General features: G+C 42.9%; 1 pseudogene; it reads right to left on the minus strand.

Moving 5' to 3' along the window:
• Positions 1-15,816: 15,816 nt before the first annotated feature.
• Positions 15,817-16,188, minus strand: LOC114710571 (annotated as a pseudogene).
• Between the last annotated feature and the right edge of the window lie 1,203 nt (positions 16,189-17,391).

Raw genomic sequence — 17,391 nt, forward strand, 5'->3', positions numbered from 1 at the left:
ATCCCCATTTGGGCTTTGTAGGCATGTAGACACAAGCTTTGCATTTAACCAACTGAGGCATGCTCCCTTGAATCAATGTAGCTTTGCAATTGCTGTTCCTTTTGTCCAAATTGCTCTTCCTCAAGGGCTCTGCTTGATGTTGTTTCTCCCAGAAAGTCGTCTCTAAATCATGCCCACCCGATCCCAACAGACTGTGAGCTCCTCTAGCATAGAGACCACTACTTCCTTGACTATCACCACTCACTAGCATGGGCTCTGCCACATGAAAGAGACAGAGTGCTCAAGGGAAGCCCCTCAGGACCACCACACGGACACTCCTTTTTTCTCCCAACATAATATTTTTATGTATGATTTGGAAATTTCATACAATGCACCCCGATCATACTAGTTTCCTGTTCCTCCCAAGTCTACTCACCCACCCTCGTACCCTTCCCCCTGCAAAAAAAAAAAAAAAAAGAAAGAAAGAAAAAGAAAGAAAAAGAAGACCAATTTGTGTTGCCCATATGCCAAACTTCCAGTGGCCAACCTCTTAAAGAATACAAATTCCTTCCCCATCCCATCCCCACCAGAAGCCATCAACTGTGAAGAGCTACACCTTAGCATCTTTATCACATTTATTTGTTTTTGTTTTTTGTTTGTTTTTCGAGACAGGGTTTCTCTGTGTAGTTTTGGTGCCTTTCCTGGATCTCGCTCTGTAGACCAGGCTGGCCTCGAACTCACAAAGATCCGCCTGCCTCTGCCTCCCGAGTGCTGGGATTAAAGGTGTGTGTCACCACCGTCTAGCTCTTTATCACAATTTTTAAGGACTCTCTTCAATAGCTTTCTGCCTGGACTGTTTTCTTTTCTTCTCTTTTCTTCTCTTTTCTTTTCTTTTTTCTTTCTTCCTTCCTTCCTTCCTTCCTTTCCTTCTTCCTTCTTTCCTTCCTTTATTTTTGGAGGGGGCTTTGTCACAGAAGCCTTCAATGTCTCTCATTATCAGTTCTGAGTCTACAGTCATCAATACCACTGCTTCCCTGCCCACAGCAGCCAGTAGCTGAACTTGAACTGATCATGAACTTCCACATGGTTTCTAGGAGCAGCATGGACCACGAATACATATGATCTATTTAGGTACACAGTGTTAAATAAGTGTTAAGATTCATTGTCTCAGAACTTCAGCTCATGCTATTCCTCTATCTGGAGAGTTCTTTCTTCTGGCTGTTTATTGATTTTGAGGCAGGGGCTCTCTTTGTGGCCCAGACTCACCTTATACTCATGATCTTACTGTCTTAGCCTCAAGTGCTGGGAATATGGGTGTGCACACTGTACAGAGCTGTCCCTGGCTTTTAAAAATACGCACACCCAGCTCTCTTTCACCCTCATCTCCAGGGAAACATCTCCTTAGACAGACCTTCCTTGATCTCCTGGAATAGGTTTTCCCTACCCCAGTTACTTTGACCTACCAGCTCACATTTTCACAATACTCACTGTACTTCTGTACTGGTTAGTTAACTTGTTTTTGTTTTTGTTTGTTTGGTTGGTTGGTTGGGGTTTTTGTTTTGTTTTGTTTTGTTTTGGGTTTTTTTTTGTTTTTGTTTTTGTTTTTTTTGCCCCCCCCCCCTTTATCTAGGTGGAAAGCTCACTGAATACAGAGTGTTTAGCCCAGAAAAAAAAATGTAGGTGTTTGAAAACCCCATCCTCTCTCTGGTCTCACTGTCTCCATCAGTATGTTGAAGGGTCTGAAGTGGGACATCTGAAGATCTGCACAGAGAGAAGAGACAAGGGTGGCTGGATCCGTCTAAGAGGTGAGGTGTTACACCAGTGTCTGAAACTGATATTGGCTGAACTGGTTGACTCTGCCCAGGACTCGGCCTCTTCCCTTTCTACTTAAACAGCAGAGCTTCCAGTCAGCACTCAAAGGCCCTGGGTATGCTCTTGGCTCAGCCTCTACTTTATAAAACCCAATCAAACCCTTTCCTCCTGGACTTTACTCATTTGCTGAGATTCCTAAAAATGCCCAGAGGTGAGTGCACTCTGTAGATCAAATCCAAAGTCACATGGGCCAAGGATTTGGGATTTACACTTTACAAATGAGTCCACTCCTTCCCCTTTAAAAGCCATTCTCTGCAGAAATCTGATGACACATCCCCTTGAACACCCCATTCACTCTGCATGGAATCTCTTGTATTTTGACGAGAAATACACACCCAGGCTTTTGTAGCAGGAAGGAGGTGCACACTCTGTGTGGTTTCAAATAGCCAGACAGTCATGGAGGAGAGAACAGGGACAGCCACTCCAGATTTCTGAAAGGCTCAGCTTCACCTCTTCCTGGCTGTATGACTTGGAGTAAGTTGTTTAACTTCTCCACATGTCTCAGTTTCTCTATCTGATAAATGGGAATAACAATACCCACTAAGGATGTAGACTACTGATTGCCAACTTGACAAGATCTAGAATCACCCAGGAGACAAGTTTCTGGCCATGCCTGTGAGGGAGTGCTGAGTAGGTTAACTGAGTTAGGATCTTGAGGCCTCGAAAAGGAAGCTACGAAGGTCCTCTGTGTCAGAAAGGGTTAAAACACTTCCAGCCAGTTCCTGGCTGGTCAGCATCTCTCCTCAAAGGGGAGAACTAGGGATGGAGTAAGCAAAGCCTTCTGGAAGGAGCTGGAGAAAGCAACAGGAAGGTCCCAGCTGCAGGTGGGAAGGATTGCAAGGAGTGGGAGGAGCTAGTGTGGTTCAGAGGCGAGGACCAGACTGACCCCAGAGAAGTCGCTAGGAAGAGGAAAGCTGTCTCAGGGAATGCTTTTCTAACCATCTCTGTGGCCAAGGGGGCGGAGAGCTCTTGCTGTCCTGCTGTGGATAAAGCAGCTGCTGTTCCATTGAGGGAGGTGGTGCCGTTATTGGAAGGAAGGAAGGAGCCAGAGCAGTGTTTCCAACAGTACAAGGATGAAACGCACTGTTTTGTAGAGTAGTAAGACATCCATCATTGGTCATGTCCAAACAGAGGCCAGATGTCTACCGACAAAAGGGTCCCATAGGGACATGGCTGCGTAATAGAGCACTGGTCAGTGTCCCACAAGCTTCCCCTTCTCACCTTGCTATTTCCTATGATGCTATTGTTTCTAGATATGCTATTCCTCTTCCAACCCAGACTAATCACGTGTATCATCACACAAGGACGACAACCATGGCTTGGGACACACTGACTGCATTGCCAGCTTGCATCTGGTCCTTCATGTCACACCTTTGCCCCTGCACCAGAAGCATCATGGCTAAAGGTGGTGGGAGACGGGAAAGTTTACTTGTAGCTTTTGGCAGAATCCCAAACTAGATCATTAAAGTTTTGTCTTCCCTCTTTGGAACTCCCCAAAGAAAAGAAATCACAAGAACAGATCTTGGCATAGACAGAAAATGAGACAAAAGAATGCAATCATAATACTAGTGAATGGTTTTCAGACTGACATCTGTACATTAAGAATATGTAAAAATACCAATTTCATGCTCTGACAGCTTATTCTGCATCAGGGGTAGGGTGATGCCTTGGGATTGCCAAATGTCAAAGCATTACATAATGTCAGCTATTCATGTGCTCCTGCGACGAGAGATCGCTGGGTATGTGAATTCCTTAAGGGAGAGATGTCTTGAAAGAGGGAGAGGAGAGGGAAGGAACAAGGAAAGAAAAGGAGAGAAGGGAGACAGTGTCAAACCAGAATAAAAGAACGTCTGTGTAAAGAAAACTCAATGCATAAAACAGTACTTAGAATCCCCAATCCAAGCCACCGTGCATGTGTGCGCACGCATGCTATTTACCTCTGTTTAGCTTCCTAAAGATGAAGCTTTCATGTTTCATTTTTCTTTCATATGTGCAACAATGCTTTTGTTGTTTGAATTTTATTTATTTATTTGTATGAGTATATTGCACAACATATACTTAGCTTAGTGTGCTTAGCTTAGTGTTTTGCCTGGATGTGTGTCTGTGCACCACACACTCGCCTGGTGCTTGAGGAGGTCAGCGACATCACATCCCCTGTAACTGCTGCACATAGCCGTGAGCCACCATGTGGGGACTGGAAACTGAACCGCGGCCCTCGAGAAGAGCAGCAGTGCTCTTAACCACTGAATCATCTTTCCAAATCCTTCTGTTTGAATCTTTATAACATCCACAGAAATCTAGGTGTAAACGCCACACATGCGTCTTTGCTGAACAAATCAATGTAGCTCCGTTTTCCTGCTCTGTGCCAGTACTTACTCAAAGGCATAACTTCAGAGAGTGGCCAGAACAAGTAAAGTCACACAGTTTCCAAAATTCTATTTCTAGTTCTAAAATATCACTTTCCCCACATTATCACAGGGACCTCATAACGACATCTGCTTTAAAGACTTAGGAATATTTCTAGATATACTTGTACTGTAATTCACTTAGCTTAGTGTACTGACTGGTTAGATTTTGTCAGCTTGACACAAGCCTAGCCATATATGGGAAGAGGAAATCTCAGCAGAGGAATGTGTCTGTTAGATTGTCCTATAGGCAAGTCTGTAGGGGGCTTCTTTTTTAAAAAAAAAAAATATTTATTTTTATTTTATGTGCATGGTGTTTTGCCATGAATGTCAGGTCCCCTGGAATTGGCATTATAGACAGTTGTGAGCTGCCATGTGGGTGCTGGGAATTGAACCTAGGTCCTCTGGTAGAGCAGTCAGTGCTCTTAACCATTGAGCTATCCCTTTAGCCCCTGTGGGAAGTTTCTTGATTAGTGATAGATGTAGGAGGGCCAGTCCAGTGTGGGTGGTGCAAGCCCTGGCTGGACAGGTAGTCCTGGGTTGTAGAAGAAAGCAGGCTGAGTGAGCCCAGGTAGCCAGCCAGTAAGCAGCACTCCTCTGTGGCCCCTGCTCTAGGCCCTGCCTCCAGGTTCCTGCCTTACTTGAATTTCTGCCTTGGTTTTTCTCATTGATAGACTTTGACCTGGGATATGTAAGCCAAATAAATAATTTTCTCCCCAACTTAGTTTTGGTCGGTGTTTTATCACAGTTACAAAAAGCAAACAAAAACACTTAGCTTTCTCTCCCCTGTACCGTGTACTCTGCCCCACTCATTTAGACCTACTAAATCATCACCTGAATGTTAGCAGGATCCCTGAGGGATTCATGCATACAGTAAAAGTTTGGGAGAATCTGTAGCTGGAAGTTTTCCTGTGTCCAGCAGCCACTTGGTCCCAAATAAGCATACAGAGGCTTGTATTAATTACAAACTGTTTGGTCCATGGCTCAGGCTTATTGATAGCTATTACATCTTAAATTAACCCATTTCTATTAACCTGTGTATTGCCACTTGGCTATGACATTACCAGTCTGCTGGCATTTTGTTGCTCCTTGGGAGGCTGGATGATGTCTCCACTGACCCTGCCTTTTTCCTCCCTCTATCTCTGCTTGGATTTCTCACCTGCCTCTAAGCTGCCTTGCCATAGGCCAAAGCAGCATATTTATTAACCAATGGTTGCAACATCTATTCACAGCATACAGAAAGACCATCCCACAGCAAGATCCTATCAATTCCACCCACCCCTGTCTACTTTAGCAAGTCAGTTGACTGATAGTTCCTCAGCTTTCCTATCTTTCCCACAACCACAAACATACGCACAGACCAAGAAGTCCCCAAGGATGGGTCCCTCACTCCAGTGGTCCTCATAAGAAGACTCCCACCAGCACCCATCTCCAGCCGCCTCCTTTCACCAGAGCCCTTGGGCATCAGCTCATAGCTGGTTACTCAGATGGCTCTAAAGATGACTCTGGGAGTCTCTTGGCTGCCAGGCATGGTGGCATACACCTTTAATAGCACTCAGGAGGCAGAGGTAGGTGGCTCTCTCTGAGTTTGAGACCAATCTGGTCTACATATAGGGTTCTAGGCCAGCCAGAATTCTTAAATCACAAATCTTAAAAGGTCTTATTAATACAAAAAACAAACCCAGAGCCAGATATTGGGGTGAATTCTGAAAGATTAGAGAAGAACAAACCACAGTCAACCTCACCTCGACAACGCCTCATCGGATCCTGTTTCCATGAATCCTCAGACTGAAAGCTTCTGAGTCCTCACCCGAATGGATCTCAACTGAACTGATGCTAAAAGCCTAAAAGCTTAAAAGCCTCTAGTTCCTGATCCTCATACCTTGTATACCTTTCTGCTTCCTGCCATCACTTCCTGGGATTAAAGGTGTGTGTCTTTCCCAAGCAAGACATAAGAGATTTTAAGTGCTGGGATTAAAGGCGTGTGTGCTTCCCAGTACTGGGATTAAAGGTGTGTGTCACCATGCCTGGCTGTTTCCAGTGTGGCCTTGAACTCACAGAGATAGGGATGGATCTCTGCCTCCAGAATGCTAGGATTAAGGGTGTGTGCCACCACTGTCTGGCCTCTATGTCTAATCTAGTGGCTGTTCTGTTCTCTGACCCCATAAAAGTTTTATTAGAGAACACAATATATTGGGTGATACAATATATTACCACAAAAATTATTTTCTTTCTCTGGCTTCTATCTTAATTAATGTTCCCACCAATCACCCAGTGACTCTCATTTCCCTTCACACAGTCAACCTGTATTATTGGTTCTTCCTATCTCATCCTTGGGGTCCATACCCTGTTGCCATTTTTTGGTTCAGTTATTGTCACCTCTCCCCAGGATGACAGTCACAGTGCTTAGTCGTTTCCTGACCCTGCTTCAATTCTCCTTACTGAATCCTCCAAAGTCAAGTGCTGGTGTTATTTATAATGTGCAAATATCCCTATTTTACCCATGTTGTCACTATTAATATACCTGTCCAAGAATATTCAGACCCATGAATCAAAATCTTGGGGAAGGAAGGTGAAGACAGGGAATTTTGGTGATTCCTCTCTTTTTAGTTGTGAATTACCAAAATAAATAACATGCAGCAATGTTCTTGGGAATTGAAAGACTACCTGTTCCTACTGCTGGTCTTTGCTGGAGTTAGCACAGCACTCCCGTGGAGGAGGGCTCCTGAAAGCAGGTTTTCTATTGTTTGGTTGTTTTTTTAAACTATCACACCACCTGTCCAGATCATACTACATTCAGGTTGTGGTGAACCCATGCACTGATAGCGGACTCTCAGTGCTCGTGTGTGTGTGTGTGTGTGTGTGTGTGTGTGAGTGTGTGTGTGTGTGTGTGTAATGCTACGACTTTTAGCAGCTCTTGGAGCTAGTGAGATGATTCAGCAGGTAGAGTACTTATTACATAAGCCCGAGGATTTGAGTTTGGATCCTCAACACCCACCTGCAACCCCAGCCCTGAAGGTTGGCACGGGTGGATCCAGCCAACCCGTCTAGCCAGCATGGTGAGCTCCGGGCTCAGTGAGAGATCCCAGCCTCCCAAGACAGTGCCACCATCCGGGGAACAAGTATTTGAAATATGAACCTGTGGGGAACGTTTAAAAATCAAAAATCAAGTCACATCAGATCCTCAGTAATACAACATAGAGAAGAAATAATAGTATGATATTAGGAAAAGATGAGTTTTGAATATTTACTACCACTTGAAAAACGCTATTTATTAGATAGTAAGTTTATATGATTTGATTGTGAACAATGGCTGTGTTTAGAAGTCAGCTTTCAAAGTTCCTAAAAATGTGAAAAGCAGGTTTCACGAACTAGGAATAGCTGGCTCAGTCACATGACTGCTCTCATTCATCCCTTGCTGTGTTACCTCTAAAGAAGACTAAGGCAAGACTCTCCTAACTGGCTTCTTACTCCGCTCCTCACATGAGCCAGCAGAGAGACGCACAATACAGAGATTGACCGTGTGCCCTTCTTAAAACCTTCCATGGATCTGGATTGTCCTGAGGAGAAAACCAGCTTCCTTACCCAGCCTTACCCAGTCTTTGCCTCCGGCATCTCCTGTAGCTGTTCTTTCAGGTGCTTTCCCTCTCCTCCTGCAGGCAGACTGGGCTCCAGTCAGAACAGCTCACTCTCATCATTTCCCAACACACAAGGCTGATTGTGCCTCTGTGCCACTGCCCTGGCAAAGCCTAGGATGCTTCACACCTGATCTGGCTCCACCACAGAGAACACCCACTCACCCATCAAGATGCAGATAGTCACTTCTGGTGCTTTCCAAACTTGCCATTCTTGTGACCCCACGAACTCCACAGTACTTTTGTTTCAGCACCTTTTTCATGGGTACGTGTAGCTCTGTTTCATTCTTTCAGATATCAAACTCAGTTAAAGACCATAACAGAATAGAAACTCAAGTAGGTGCCTATTAAGTGAAAAACCATGGAAGAGGGTCAAGGAAACGCTAAAGGTCACATCACAAGGGACTGAGGACAAAGACAGAAGCTGGAAAATCTTGTTCTCACTTTTTTTCCTCAACATAATATTTTTATTGATTATTTGGAAGTTTCACATAATGCACACGACCACACTCACTTCCCAGTCCTAAGAGGACTATTCTCACTCTTAATGAACCAAAGAAGACATGTCTTCCTCCAAAGGTGGAGGATTTCAGTACTGGAGGGAATTTAGAGGCTCTGCTATCTCAAGAAGAGTCCCTTTCTAATTCTAATGCACACCATATCATAGATGAACCTTGACGACATGCTGAACGAAGTAAGCCACACACAAATGGCCACATGTTGAATAATTACACAGGTATGAGATACTAAGATAGGTAGATTAAAGTAGAAGGGGGCTACTACAAGGGGCTGGTGACCAGACAGATGGGGCTTTATTGTTTAATGGGAACAGAATTTTAGTCTGGATGAAAAAGTTCTGGAGATGAAGTGCAGTCATGATTACACAACAATGTAAATGTACTTTAAAAATCTGGTTTAAAAAATTCATGTTGTGTGTCTTTTACCACAATTAAAAACATCAGTTACTAGACCTGAGATCAGAGGAGGGTGGCAGGCAGGTGGGTGCTGAAACTGGTGTTATGACTGATCTCTTTACCATCCAACACCAGCTCTGTGCCGGGGCCAGTTTCCAGGGAAACTGCGTGTGTGCATTCAGAGACTAAGAGGACAGAATGCCAGCCCTGGAGGGGTCACTGCTATGGACTCCTCCTGTGGATCAGAGGGGTGGAACGCAGCCGAGTTCACAGGTGGGGTGATGGAGGTGGTCCAGAGCAGGATTCTAAGCCTCAAGTTCTTCTTCCTCCCTCTGACCACGGTAACTTGTTCCTCTCTGAGAGGAAACACTGCGATATTCTTTGAATCAAGGATAGATAAGAAAGTCGGATGCAGTTAAGAGAAACAGCTGGCTCCAACTATGGAGTTTTTACACTTGACACTTGGAATTAAGGCCGGGAGATCCTCCTGGTGCCTTCAAATAAGCAAAGCAGCTTACAAAGAGCAGAACAACTGAGAAGGAGCCGGGATGGATCTCAAGCATAAGTAGTCGGAGGAAGCAGGTTAACTAAGCAACCGAGAGATGTATTAGCACTGGATGCATGTGTTGAAGAACCTTAGAATCTGGGAGCTCTGGGCCAGCAAGATGGCTGAGCAGGTAGAGGCACTTACCACCAAGCCTCATAACCTGTGTTCAATCCCTGAGACTCACATGGTAGAGGGAAGGAACCAGCTTCCAAGGGTTGTCCTCTGATCTCCACACCTATGCAATGTCATGTGTGTAACCACAGGTACACCACACACACACACACACACACACACACACACACACACACACACACCATTAAATAAATGTAATTTTTAAAAGAATTTGAAAGCTCGGTGGGAACTGCCTCAACAACTATTAAATCTAGATCCTCATTTTATAGATGAGGAAATTGATGTTCATAGAGATGAAGTGGCCTGGACATTTACACACACACAAAATCTAGTCACACCGAGCTCCATAGTCCTGTCCTTGGAGTTCTGGCTCATGTCTTAGGCCTCTACTTAACCTCTTATTTATTGCTTTCTTGGGGAAAAGGATGATCTATGGTCTTAAAACATTTTAAAAATGTGTTATGTGTGTGCATGTGGTGGTCAGAGGACAAGTTTCAGGAGTCCCTTCTCTCCTGTCATGAGTCTCCAGTTGTCAGGCTTGTGAGGCAAGTGACCTTACTGCTAAGTCCCCTCACTGGCTCCTAAATGTCTTCTTATGGTAGGAAGTATTTCTTCCCAGGTTTGCAATCAATCAGGAAGTAGAGATGTTCTAGAAAATGATGGAGGAGGCTGGGCAGGTAAGGGCACCTGCTGCCAAGCCTGCCGGCCTGAGGTTAGCTGCAAGACCCACGTGGTAGATCGAGAGAACTGACTCCTGCAAGTTGTCCTCTGACTTCTGCATGCATGCTGCGAGGAAGGACTCTTCCCTAGAGCCCATTAAAGAGAGTGTGGACCTGCCAGCATCTTGATGTGGACTTCCAGACTCCAGAACGACAAGAAAGCACATTATTTGAAAGTCACCTAGTTTTGGGTAATTTGCTTCAGCAACCCTAGGGAACAAATATGGAAATGTTGCTCATGCCTATATTTCCCCAGGTCAAGAGAAGCTGAGTCCATGAAGGCTTTAGGGTAGAGGTATTACAGGCCAAGAGTTGGGGTGGGATCAAATTCTCAGTAGCCTTAAGCCCCAGAGTATAGATGTCATTGCCAGGAGCAAACTCTGGTACCAGAGTCTGAGTCTGTCCTGCAGAACTTGGGGGCAGGAAACTGAATCCTAGTAGTCTTTGTGTTAATAGTATAAAGAAGGTAGAATACTTAGTCTGACTGTGGCATTTAGTTTCTGACTGAATCTTCCCAATTCTGCCTCCCGAGGCAGGGTCTCATGAATTCTAGGCTAGTTCTGAGCTCATTATGTGGATAAAGATAGCCTTGAGCTCATCCTCCTACATCCTCTTCCTGAGTGCTGAGAATATAGGCATGTAGCCCAATACAGGGTTTTATGTGCAAGAGGAATCTAACCCATTGCTTTCTGCGTGTTAAGTGGGCATTCTACCCAGATAATATGTCTACCCCTTAGATTAGGTGCGTGCGTGCGTGCGTGCGTGTGTGGGTGCGTGCGTGGTGCGTGGGTGTGGGTGTGTGCCACACATGCTAAGCAAGTGTTCTTCCACTGAATTATAACTCCTGGTAGTCTTATGAGAAGAAGGAGAGGATCATACAGGTATATGAAGGTCCCTCTCTATTGCCATGTGATACCATTGAATGCCTGAAATTCTGCCAGTGAGACACTCATCACCATTTCAAGCCTCCAAACCTCCAGAACTAATATAAACCTCTGGTTGTTCTTTTGTTTGTTTTGTTTTTTCTTTTTTTAGTAGCCTGTGTCCAGGGACTTCATTTATTAACAAGAAGATGACCAAGAACCAGAATATTGGCAATGAGTCAGAAAAAAAGATATGGAGGGTTTTTTTTTTTTCAATTTTCCATGTGAAATTCAATTCAAAATCTTTAATTCAGTGATTCTGATTTGGATTAAAAAAAAAAAAAAAGCCAGGCGGTGATGTCGCACGCCTTTAATCCCAGCACTCGGGAAGCAGAGCCAGGCAGATTCTGTGAGTTCGAGGCCAGCCCGGGCTACCAAGTGAGTTCCAGGAAAGGCACAAAGCTACACAGAGAAACCCTGTCTCGAAAAACAAAAAGAAAGACTGATGGTTTGGGCAGGTCCAGTCTCTCACCAAACTCCTCCTACCATGTGGTCATTTGAATAAGAACGGCTCCCATTGGCTCATATATTTAAATACTTAGGGAGTGGCATTATTTTTGGAGTAGGTGTGGTCTTGTTGGAGGAAATATGTCACAAGGAATGGGCTTTGAGGTTTCAAAAGCCCAAGCCAGGCCCAGGGGCTCTCTCTCTTTCTGCTGCCTGCAGATCCTGATGTAGACCTCTCAGCTGCTACTCCTGCAGCATGTCTGCCTGAGCCATGCTTCCACCACGCTTCCCACCATGCTGACAATGGACTAAGCCTCCGAAACTGTAAGTAAGTCCCAATTAAATGCTTTCCTTTATAAGAAAAAAAAATTATCATGATTTCTTTTCACAGCAATAGAACACTGACTAAGACATTTCCCTACAACCATCAAAGGACTTCTGGATGTTTAAAAGCCAAGGAAAAAAAAAAAAAACCTTGCAAAGTGACTGATAAACTTCTTGACTTTGGAGGCTAACTGGACTGCTGCTGACTAGCTTCAGTCCAGAGAGATATGCTCACCCTAAGTGGTAGACCTATTCATTGGAGTACCAGCAGGAAAGAGATGATATACTCTAAATGACTGACTGAAGAGAGTTTAACAAAGGTATGAAGCAGTGTGTAGGGTTCAGGAGGAGACAACATGATGGTGTAATTCAAGGCTAGTGGTTGCAGGGAAACTTTACCAACTCTAGGAAGAAAAAGAGTGGTTGTATGCAAAAGGTATCTCATAGGAGCAGTGGTCATAAACGAGTACAATCAACTCATGAAAACTCACCAGAGGGGGAGTCAATGGACTAAGAACCCAACTTCACTCCCTTCCTAATCACGTAAATCCAGCCCATGCCTCCTGTTGGCCAACAACAACCAAAAAATGGAAGACAATAAAGCTCTTGATGCAATCTATAGAAATAAGCCCTTGGGCGGTAGTGGCGCACGCCTTTAATCCCAGCGCTCAGGAGGAAGAGCCAGGTGGATCTCTGAGTTCCAGGCCAGCCTGATCTACAGAGTGAGGTCCAGGAGAGGCTCCAAAGCTATACAGAGAAACCTTGTCTCAAAAAACCAAAAAGAAAAAAGAAAAAAAGAAAAGAAAAAAGAAATAAGCCCTCATAGATAAAAGAGAGTGGATCTGGAGAGGTAGAGAAAACACAAAGCCCAGGATTGAAACTCAAGTTTTCTAACATTTTAACAAACATTGTGGGCCCCAGAGTACAGCAATACCAATAACAGTTAATTTAAATAGATTTTTTTAAGTTTTCCTCTGATTTCTCTCTCTCTCTCTCTCTCTCTCTCTCTCTATATATATATATATATATATATATATATATATATATACATATATATATATATATCTCCAACATTTAAGTGTCAATCAGTATTTTATTGCATTGATTGGTGTGTGTGTGTGTGTGTGTGTCTGTGTGTGTGTCTGTGTGTGTGTCTGTGTCTGTGTCTGTGTGTACTGTGGGACACATGTGGAGGAAGTCTGAGGTCAAATTGAGGGAGTCAGTTTTCTCCTACCATATGGGTCCAGAGGATGAAACTCAGGTCATCAGTCCTGGTGACAAGTACCTTTATCTACTGAGTCATCTTACTGGACTCTGATTAGACTTTTTTTTTTTTCCAGTTAAAGCATGAATACATATTTGTAGCAAGGAACTAGATGCAGTGGCCTACAATTTCATTACATTAGTGATGGAGACAGTCAGGTCAGCTGGAGCTGGAGAGAAGTGGGTCAGAAGTACAGGGCCAGCCTGACTTACATAGAGATATCAAGGGTAGCTCAGTTTTCCCAACATTGTCACTGTCAGGTCTAACTGTCAGCAGGCTGGGTTTCTCTTAGGAGCTTTAAGAGAGAATCGGTGTCTTTTTACCACATTGCTAGCAATCCATGGCATAGATTCATCATTCCAATGTTTGCCTTCATCTTTACAAGGTGTCCCCCTGTATGTGCCTCTGTGTCCAAGTTCTCCTTTTTACAAGAATTCTACTCATCTTGGATTGATTATGGCCTGTCCTAAGGAATTCAACTCAACTAGTTACATTCCTCAAATCTTATATCCTAATAAAGTCACATGCTGAGGCCTTGGAGACTGGGGGTGGGGCATATAATTCAACATACAACACTAGGCCAAGACTTGAGCTGAACTGTCTTAATGTGCTCAAAGAACCTATTGGAAAATCACATCATGCTAAGGGTAGCCAGGGAAACAATGTAGGAACTAGAAAGGGAGTCAATAAAAGGGCAGGAAGTGCATAGAGAGAACAAAATAGAAAATCTGGTGCTGAAAAGTATAGCCCTAGAGGGAGTCCAGCGGCTGATGTTAGAAGGCAGGAGACATAATTAGGGAAGTTGAAGGTAGGTTACTAAAATCACCCAATCTGAGGAGCAGAAAGAAAAGAAGTAAAGAAAATGAACAAGACCATAGGGGACAGCATCTACTACATTTTTTTAAAAAAAGATTTATTTATCTATTATGTATGCAGCATGTATGACTGCAGGCCAGAAGAGGGCACCAGATCCCATTACAGATGGTTGTGAGCCACCATGTGGTTGCTGAGAATTGAACTCAGGACCTCTGGAAGAGCAGTCAGTGCTCTTAATCTCTGAGCCATCTCTCCAACCCAGCATCTACTATACTAATGTAGACATTAAAGGAGCTCCAAAAGAAGAGAAAGAGAAAGATAAAGAATACATAAATGATCATCAAAATAGTCCTAGATTTGGTGAAAGACATTAACATACATATCTAAGAAGTTCAAGTTCAACAAGGTAAATTCAAAGGGCCCTATACCAAGGCAATTATAAGATTGTCAAAGACAAAGAGAATCTGAAAGGACCAATTGAGAACTAATTTATCACATACAAAGGATCTTCAGTGTGGTTCATAGCTGATTACTTATCAGAAACCACTGAGGCCCAGAAGGGATTATATATTTATATCAGACAATATATTTAAGGTGACAAGAAAACAAAAGAAACCACAAACTATTAACCAAGAATTCTATACCTAGCACGACTATTCTTCAAAATCCATGGAGGAAGAATAAGACATTCCTAAACAAACAAAAACAAAGAGAGGGGTCAGCAAGCTGACTGGCAAGACCAGCAGAAATAGAAGCTCTGGTTCAGCAAGAGACTCGGCCTCCATGTATCAGGTGGATTGCAATCAGGGAAGACACATGACATCGACCCAGGGCCTCTGTATGCACGGCACGAACTAAACAGGAGTCAAAAAATGGTACTCTTTACAAAACAAAACAAGTGTTGCAGGAATGGAGAAACAAAAAAGTCAGCAGAGAAAACAAACTTAGAATGGCAGAAGATTCTGCATTGTCAGTGATCATTTTAAACATAAGTGATTAGACTCAGAAATTCAAAGAAAGATTGGCAGGATGGAGGAAAATATGACATGCTCTTCACAGAGGCACTGTTCACATGTGGCCTGCTGGATGAGGACCACACATGTTAGGGAATACAACCTGCTTTTCCTCTTCTCCCAATTCAAAGTTAATCTCTCCCCAGAACATCATTGTAGATGCATCCAGGATCACTGACCAAATATGTGGATGCCTACAGCTTAGTCGAATTGCTATATAAACTAATTATCATCATGGAGTGTTATAGAATGTTTCTCTTTAAACACGTCAACATTTGCCTCATGCTTTTGAGGGCTCCACTGTTTGGTGGATATAATTGTTGTCTCATTTTTGTCAGTTGGCCTTTTTTTTTTTTTTTTTTTGGTTTTTTTGAGACAGGGTTTCTCTGTGTTGCTTTGCGCCTTTTCCTGGAACTCACTTGGTAGCCCAGGCTGGCCTCGAACTCACAGAGATCCACCTGGCTCTGCCTCCCGAGTGCTGGGATTAAAGGCGTGCGCCACCACCGTCCGGCTCAGTTGGCTCTTTTAGCAATATGTCATGTCCTTATTCATAGTAGCAAGTTTTAATTTTTATTTTTAAATCTTATTTATTTATTTATTTATTTATTTATTTATTTATTTATTTATTTAGGGTTTTTTGAGACAGGGTTTCTCTGTGTAACAACCCTAACCGTCCTGGAACTTGCTTTGTAGACCAGGCTGGCCTGGAACTCACAGAGATCTGCCTGCCTTTTGAGTGCTGGGATTAGAGGCTTGTACTGCCATGCCTGGCTCTTATTTTTATTTTAACAGTCCACATAGGCTTTTTATTTATGTGTTTATATCTCTAGAAAAAGAATCCAGGGATTTCCCCTCCTGTGTGTTTTCGTCTTGCTTCTTCATGGTCTGTGAAGCCAGCTGAGGTTGTCAGTACGTGAAGCCAAACTAACAGGATGGGAACAGATTGTTCTGCCATTTTCTAGGTCTTTGAGTTGCACATCGAATCTAGGGCTGGTCACTTCACACTTGTTCAACCCGCCTCTGAGGTTCACAGCAATTTTACCAGCTCTGTGATCATCAATGATTTCAAATTCACTAATATCACCAGGAATTGAATGATGACTTTGGAGCAGGGCCTGATGAAGACCTGGAGTTTGCCTCTCTTCTTGGCATTGCTGATGCTCTTGAGTGCATCTGCTAGGACATTCATTTGCACCATGGTAAGGGCACAGAAAGATGGTGGAAAGAGGGTGAGAGGCACAAGTTTTTATTTTAAGTTGATTTTGTCTGATATTAATGCAGCCAACCAGCTCTCTTTTTGTTACTATTTGTGTGAAATGAATTTTCCCAACCTTGCACTTCCAACGAAATTGACAAAAATTGAAACTGACCTAGAAGAAAAGAAAGAAGAGGTAAATAACTAAAATCTGAAACAAAAGTGGAGAAATTACTATTGAATTTATATAAATTAAAGGATTATAGGAAAGTACTCTAGACAATTAATTGCACAGTGATAGATAAACTAACATAGATAAAATGGATAAATTCTTAGAAACAAAAATTATCAAGACTGACACAAGAAAAAAAGGAAACTATTGAAAGTCTATAACAACTAAACCCACTGAATTACTAATTTAAAAACTAATCTTCCAATAAGTAAAGCTCCAAGACCAGTCGATTCCACTGGTGAAGTCTAACACTTGGAGAAGAATTAAAACCAGCCCTACTCAAGTCTTGCCAAAATATTGAAGATGTATTTTATGAGCATTCTTTGATTCTAAGGCCCAAAACTAATATACTGAATGAAAAGAAGATGACAGACCAATATTCTTTATGAATATAGACAGGAAAATCCTGAACAAAATACTAGAAAACCAAATCCCACAGCAAACTAAAAGGATTATACGCCATGACTAATGGGATTTATGCTAGGGAGGGAAGAGTGGTTCACCATGGGAAACAATTGATGTAATACACAATATTAATAGAAGGAGGGAAAGCCACGGTACCATCTCAATAGACCCGGGAAGGCATTTAACAAAATTCATTACATTATCCTTTCATGATAAAAAAAAATTTTTTTCAGCAAACTAGGCATCAAAGGAATTTTGTTAGCATAACAATGAGCATTCATGAGGAACCCATGGCTAACATCATACTCAATAGTGAACGATGGAGAGCATTTCCCCAGGAGCAGAACAAGTCAAGGGTGGCCGCTGTCATCTCCACTGCTTAGCATTTTACTGGAAGTCCTAGCCAGAGCAATTTGGCAAGAAAAAAAAAAAAACCCTGTCACCCAAATTTTCAAGGAAAAGTAAACTATCTATAGTTGCAGGTGACAGGATTTTGTATATATAGTGAGAGATTCCCAAGGGACATGTTATAAATACACTAGAGTGAATATGTGAACTAACCAAAATTG

This window comes from Peromyscus leucopus, chromosome 2, assembly GCF_004664715.2.
Source record: "Peromyscus leucopus breed LL Stock chromosome 2, UCI_PerLeu_2.1, whole genome shotgun sequence".
NCBI classification, from domain to species: Eukaryota; Metazoa; Chordata; class Mammalia; order Rodentia; family Cricetidae; genus Peromyscus; species Peromyscus leucopus.